The sequence below is a fragment of the Parambassis ranga genome, chromosome 21, assembly GCF_900634625.1.
Source record: "Parambassis ranga chromosome 21, fParRan2.1, whole genome shotgun sequence".
NCBI lineage: Eukaryota > Metazoa > Chordata > Actinopteri > Ambassidae > Parambassis > Parambassis ranga.
The window spans coordinates 12,278,231-12,286,186 of NC_041041.1; positions in this window are offsets into that span (position 1 = coordinate 12,278,231).

Below are 7,956 nucleotides of genomic sequence, written 5' to 3' on the forward strand. Positions count from 1 at the left end.
GCCGGAAATTCATAAGAAGAAGAAGAAGCAGGAGTAGGAAGTAAAGTTCAAAGTCATGAGTGAAGCAGCAAATAAACCGAAATATTTAAAGGTGATGTCTGAAGAGACGAAGAAAAGAAAAGAGGAGAGCGATAAAACAATGTACAATATCGGCGAGAGCTGAAGAGAACCGCGATCATATCGATGCAGGTCGGTGATAATGGCAGCTTCCGTAAAGAGGGTTTGGTTCCGGTTGGATACAGGTCCATTAGCAACAAAAATCATCTGTGTGCTGTGTACCGGGCTCGTCAGTGACCTGTGTAGCCGAACCGCCTCGGACAGACCACGACAGCGAAGCCGCGGTTCTTTTGAATGGAAGCCGGCTACAATAAGGTAATAATGTCATTAAACTGCTTAAATACACTTTTAAATGGATGGATGTTTACCTGGTTAAACGGTTATTTCTGTCTGCATTCAGTGTATTTAGCGCAGAAACGCTAAAAGCTCCTCAAAGCGCACAGCGACAGTTTAAAGAGTTTATGTTGATATAACTCGTTTGTTCGCTGTCTGGGGAAATGTTCATATGGGACGTATTTTAGGCTCAGACATGTAGATAATGTACGTATTGTAATGGTCTGAGAAACATGTTGTATTATGTGTAGTTTCCCAATGTTTTATTGAGTTCTGACATTAATGGCTGTGATTAGCAGCAGTTAAGCAGGCGGCGGTTGTCTTCCGGGTTCTGTATGTTTCTGAGTGTGCACGCGGGCTGAGTGAGGGAGCTGCTGAGGGAGGTGGTTGTTGTTGTTGTTGTTGTTGTGTTGGCGTAGGCTGCAGTAACCTGTGTAGATTTATGCGAGTAAAACTAAGAAAACGAGCGAACTGAAGTAGCATTCTTTTGTGGGAGTCATGCAGTTCAGGGGCTGCTAGTCAACAAATTTGCATGTACAATTTTACAAACAGTAGCAGATAGTAGCATTCTTTAGACTGTAGGGGGACCCCATGACCAATTCCTCCACTCTAAAGTGTCTAACGTGTTCTATCAAATTTACATGAAACTTGCAGCTGAGATGCTTTTTCTGTTAATGCAATGTTAGCAAAGGTGATATTTAACTCAAACCAATGATGGATCAAAGGAAAACCTCCATGTTCACTTGCTAGCAATTGTCCTCCAGCTGATGTAAAACCATGCTTCAGATTCTATGCTGCCATATATTACTGTATGAAAACATACCCTACATGTTTGTTGTTTGTGTTTGTTAGCACATGCACCGCCTCAGTTTGTTATTGGAGTTCAGTCTCGCTGTCGTGCTTCTGACCAGATGTTTCTAGTTGTGGTGAATTATGCAGGAAGCCCTGTTTCTCACATGTAGTATGGATTTGTTTTTTTTACTTATCTCTATAGTAATTTCTGCTGTGGTTATTTTAGGTACAGCTCATTGATCTCATTTTTGTGCATGAAATAGAAACTCCTCAGAGGACTCTACTCAATTAGACCTTCTCACAATATGTTTTGTGATGGGTAATAGGTTCTGTTCTATCAGCATTTTTGGAGCAGTATAATAATAATGAAAACCCTATTTAAATCACAGTTGAGTTCAGCATCCAATCATTGCTCCGCAAATTTAATTTGACCAATAACAATGTAGATGATAATAAGCACAACACTCCACTGCATAGAAATTTGTGAGAGTATCCTTTGAGGGTTCTAACTTGTTTTTAGATCACTGTAGCATTGAAGGCAGCCTTGTATTGCTGTATCAGTCACCATAATACAGGATGTCACTGAGTGTCAGTCATAAAATCTCCCACTCTGAGTGACCAGAGAGGCCTGTAATTGGCAGAAATGGTCAGACATGTGAAGGTTTGTATTAGGAGGAACAGGTGTACATGGCTGCATGTCTGAGCACTGAACCTTTAGACATGGGACTCAGACACCCAGAAGGGAGGGGAATAAAAGAGGGAATAATTAGCCTGTACTTCCAACAGAGACCCAATTTATCATGATTTATTATATAGCAAGAAGTAAACTTGTATGGGGAGCAAGGCACAAAGACAGCCATTCATCAATGCATGACATGTCTTTCTCTGAGGTTCTGGGTTGAATGTTTGGCGGACTGGTTTCTAAAAAGGGCTATTACGCACTCCCCTGCACACAACAAAAATGTTTTGATTCATGGCCCCATGACCATCTGTAGACAGGCCTCTAAAGTGTTTTTCCAATAACATAGTCTCAGAGCTAATAGATTGCCAGATTGCATTAACTGGCTGATACAAAGCCGGAGTGTGCCAAATAAATTTAAATTGATTACCTTAGCTTTCATTTGACACATTTGAATTGCTGGTTATACTTTTAATAACACGTCACACTGATGGCTGAACTTTAGAGATGACCACAACCTAACATAAGCTTTGCATGTTAATATTGTAGTGCACAGAGATCATAGAATGTCTGTTACTTTAATCCAAACACGTGCAGCGTTTGCTCAGTAGTACTGACTTCTTGTGTATTTTATCACAATAAGTGAATGATGCAGCCTATGAAATTCACCTCACAGCACCTTTTGTTGAAGCAGACGTGTGGAAAATAATATGACTATTATTGTAGTTAGGTAATCTTCCTGCACAGCATCATGGTGCTGAAAGCCACATTTTTGGAGTTATAGCTGAGGTTTCATCAACACTGGAAAAAAGTGACCACACACTCATTTCCAGAGCTATCTATTTATTTCCACAACATTTATTTGAACCTCTCTATAGTTTGAGTCATTTTTCTGCTGGTGTATTATAAAACATAAATCAAACCATAGCCATAACCAAGTTTCCTTTAACATGAATGAGCCTATAAAGCTTTTTCTTCAACCTGCTCTCTATAAATGCAACATTGCGGAGTTGCTGTTGGTGTACTGTAAGATCTGGAAACCCAGATGGCTTCAGTTATTATCTGAGAAAACAGACTTCTGATTAATGTGGCCTCATACACACAGTGATGAAAGCACTGACAGTGTTTTAATAAATCCAACCGGTATGCCCCACCACTTCACATATTTTCAGCTTATTTGTGAATTTGTAGTATATTACAGTAGCAGATATATATTTTTGCCAAGCTGTGCAATTACTTTTTGCTCCTGTGAATCTAATTTCCTCAGGTTGCTATGGTGACATGTTCAGTATTAAATTGCATGAATAAATACAGCCTAAGTACATATCTTGAAATTGCAATATATCATATCATTTTCTTATCTTAATTGATGCTTTCATTGTAAAATGTGTCCAAAAATACAGATACAATATCCATAGACTGTGTATACAGATGGTCTCACCTTACATGATGTCACACCGTCTATTTGTGTCAGCAGGGTAGACAGATTTGACATTGGATGAACATAAAAATCTGATTTTGTCTCCCTCTTGTCTTTATCGCCCTCTGTCTGAAACATTAGGGGAATACTGTCATTTACATATTTCAAGCTTAGGGCTTCATCTAAATTGTGTTTTGCTATCATAGTAAGCCAAAGACTGGGGGGAAATCTATACTAGCAATTAAATGAGCAAAGCTACATTAAGTGGAATGAAAAATTTTGATAGATAGAATATCATGAATTCGGTGTTATTTTATTTCAAAAGAAGAGCATTGAGCTCCAGGGTATCATCACCTTAAAGAATAGCCTGTGAATATACCATATGAAAGGACTGAGGCTGGAATAATACCATAAGCTTACTAGAAAAGGGCATTTCCTAAAGAAAATGCAAGTTTGATTGCTGCAGCTGAAGCATTGCTTTGAATGCTGATGTGAAGGATTGCTCTAAATTGCTGGAGAATCAGAGCAATTCAGAGCTTTGTATGCCTCTGTGTGTCAGCCTGTCACCATGGTAACAGCAGAGGAGACCTTAAAAACCACTCCAACGGAGTCGGAATTAGAAAATTCTGAATACAAGTTTGATGAGCGTTTCAAGACTAAAATGGAGTCTGTAGCTTGAAATTTGTAGGAGGAGATACATTTGGCAGTTGACACCGAAATTGCTTAATATTTGAAAAACCATAATTTTTTGAAATTCCGTGCAATACACACTCAGGGCTCTAGAGTGCGGCCATTTTCTCTATGCTGCAACCAAAAAATATCCGAAGTCGCACCTGTGCGACCAGCTGTCAGCTAGTTTTAAGGAGTTGTAGAAAAAGCTTAGTAGTTTAAAAATTAAAAATAGTTGAAAAGAGAAAATTACAAGCACCCTTCTCCTAAAAATGCTGAACAACTTGGTGAACGGTTTTAATAGCACAAAGTATGCAGGAGTTGAAAAGTGCCGAAAAACGTACGGAAGAATAATAAATAGTTATCAAACTAATAACAATAATACACAGTCAACTGTCAGTTGGAGAAGTAGCTGTCTTTGAATGGAATCTTATTTGGCTTTGGCCTTAAAGGTAGGGTAGGAGATTTCATTCTGATGCACCTTTTGTAAAATTAGTGTAACTTCTCTTTACAATCCGATAGCAACCGATTAGTTCGGCAGTTTCGCTTTAAAACAAAGAATATTAAACATCTGTGGAAGCTATAAAACGCTAAAAACATCAGCCAATCCTGCGAGGTGCCCCTGCACGGAGAGTTGGCTGCTTTCTTCCTGCTCTGTGCGCACCAGAGAGGTACATGCATGATGGCTGAAGTCACAGACCGCTGAGAATTACTGTTACCATTAGCATAATTAGCTATCCACCATGGGTTAAACCTGCTAGGAAGACTTTCTAGAAATGAGAAGCATTGTGTTTGCCTCTATCTAAAGACAAGGACATATTGTTTAAGAATAAACTGCAAAGAACGTAAAGGTACCCTGTCAACAGCATGTGTCACAGCTGTAACACAACAGCTGCAAACACAACTGTCATAGCAACAGTACTAAAGGCTATTGAATAGCCAATTAGCATGCTGATTATATTCCTCTCTCCTTAATACGTTTATTGCTAATTTGAAGTAATTGCCTGTTTTATCAATGACAAAATGTTTTTAATGATTGTGTTAGTAAAGTCGAAAAAGGATCAGGCTCATTATGTCTCCAAATGGTCCAGCCACTAAAGAATGACTTCTGTTATTTTTTAATAATCAAAAATTCTTTGTTTCCAATGTCTTTTTATGTTTTCATCATCATCCATATTTACCATTATGTCTTGCATGCTGAACAAACAATAAGCACTAAAATAGATTTGCCAGTGAATATTACCCAGGCAACAATCCCACCTCTACCAGAGTTTGGAAAACAAATTAACAGTACATAAATTTAATTTCTAGTGAGCTGATTTCAGTACATTTAATTGTTCATTTGCATGGCATTGTCCTCGGGCACCTCCACTCCTACGGGGCTCGACTGTTCTTATTTGCAAGCCAGAGTGCAAAGCTTTTTCAATGGATCGGCTGTAAATAAAACATTAGCTGTGTCTGCAACAATTAGATCCATTTCTAGGTGTCACTGTGAGATGCCAGGCAGGCATCCAAGAGGGGATACACAGTTAAAGACCCAGACCCAGAGGTAACCTCGAGGACTGCTTGCACCTTTATGTCATCAGATGATGCTGCAAAATATTAGGGACAAGGCAGGGTGCGTCAGTTGTTTTTAAAGCAGAGCTGCAAACGGGAAACTGCCATCCTGCTGGGATGATGCCAGTATGTCTTCTCCCTGAACAGATGCTGCCCAGTGCTCACTATTTTTGTTTCCCTTCACCAAAGGCACCTGGTGTTACATGGTTCACCTTGATACCAATGAAGGGCGTGTTGCCAGTTTTGAGTAAACACTTTCTCTTGTTTTGATAAGCTATACTTTTACAAACTGCACTGAAGGATGCTCATTAACACTGGTGGCTTGCAGAAAGCTGCTTGCTTTATACATTTGACTTGCTTCATGAATTCAGGCCTCTCTAAAGTATGCAGAAGACGGGAAATGTGTCGTCGTTATGTACTGCTGGCTTTATAGATATTTAATGCTGCAGCAATGGACAGTGCATTACCTAGAAACTAGCTCTGTGATAATATGAGCTAATAACCAAAACTAATTTCTCAATTGATCACAGATGGCTCGAAGCCTTCGAAAATGGATCATACAATTCATTACACTTTGCTGATTTAATAGAAACCACCATACCCTGTACATAATCACGATACAGCTAATTAACATGCTTCAATTTAAAAAGCCTCATGAAATTGACATCAGTAGGGTCTGCTGCCCTGCATATCAGTCACATTAGCCACTTATCTATCTGAAATACTAACAAAACAACCATGTGTCTTATCTTTTGACAGGATGCTTGACAAATTCCAGTATTCGGCATCAGTTAACATTGTTGAGGTATTTTCTATTTTCTTTCTTTAACACTGGAAATACCATAGATCAGCATAAAATATAGAGCCTATCCAACATTTACCATATTTAACCCTCATGCGTTGTTCGGGACATTTTTGTCCTCTGAGAGAAATTTTTCTGTTTATTTTGGCCATAACTTTGTCAATATGTGGACAAATTGAATCATTTTTCCTCAATAAGCTTAATTTTACATAAATTTTGTTAATATGATTTTAAAATTTTTCATAGGTCAACGGTACACTGTGGGCAAATTTTACCCCCTAATGTGTTGTTCGGGGACAAAAACGTCCCCTAACTTTAACGGTTTTAAAAATATATTAGATAAATATTTTTTTGAAATTTTTTTGCATAGCCCTTTTAATTAACTTCAGTTCTAATCAACAGTAGTGAAAAAATCATTTTCCCCCAGGATTTTAACCCTTTAATCACCAATTTTATAAGGGGTGGTGCTGAAAATTGAAAAAAAAACACACAAAATGGCTCATTTTTAATAGAAAAGGTGAATGTGGACTGGATTCTTTTTAACCTTTATTATAGTCTTGGTCATGTCAAACATCAGTAAAAAAATTGACTTTATTGCATTATTAGTTTTTGCACAGCACTGGATTTTCTTTTTTTCTCCCATTTTGTCCCATAGACTTACATTATAAACACACTTTTTTTGACTGCACAGCCATGGCACTAAATAATCATGCATTCTTGATTGTTGGTGGTTTACCCTGTTGGTAGGAGGTAACATTTGTGATTTTTACAGTTAACAACTTAATTACGATATTAACCCTTTACCTGCAGGCCTGTGCTCATGTACTGTAGTTTCTGGCTTAAGTATATGGAGTTATAGGGAGTATTTTAGCACATAATTGTGTGTCTACACACTGTGTGTGTATGTTAGAGAGGAAGAGAGCCATTTGCACACTGTCAGGGAAGGAAAGTCAGGAAAATAAAGTTACTAAGTAAGTGAAGTGTACCTAATTCAGACGTACAACGGCGATGCATAAGCATGTAAAATGAAAACATCCAGGAGTTCTGGCGTCTGAAGTTGTGGATGGGTAAAATAGCTGTTTTTTTTTTTTTTTTAGCTTTCGGAAAACACGTTCTCCAGTAGAGTGACTTTACTTTTAGGTTAGTGTCTCAGTTGAGATCACTGAATTAGTCTAAGTGAGGTCTAAGTGCCCCTTTTCCATGGTGTGTTGCGCTCCACACGACCATACGTACATGTGCATGTTACTAAATAGACACCATAGATAGATAACTTGATAACATAATAAATAATCATTGACTAACCAAATCTAATCTACAGTTTAGTCCCCTACTAAAATTAGTATTAAAAGTAGTTTAGTAAAGTAAAGTAAAGTAAATTTGTTGCAGCCCTAAAAGTAAGTGCCGGGCCCTTTGATGCTGAGAGGTTCAGACTAAACAAAACAAAAGCACTAGTGGACTTGCATGCATCCTCCTGGTCATTTAATGGTGACAAGAGCAGCAAGCAGCATGAAGAGAGGATTCACCTGTGCATGAGTGAAGGATTCACTTGTGAACGAATGAAGGATTCGCTTGTGAACAAGTGACGGATCTACTTGTGCAGCCTTCACAGCTTCACAGCCTGGCCCTTCATAGAGCCAGGCTGCACAA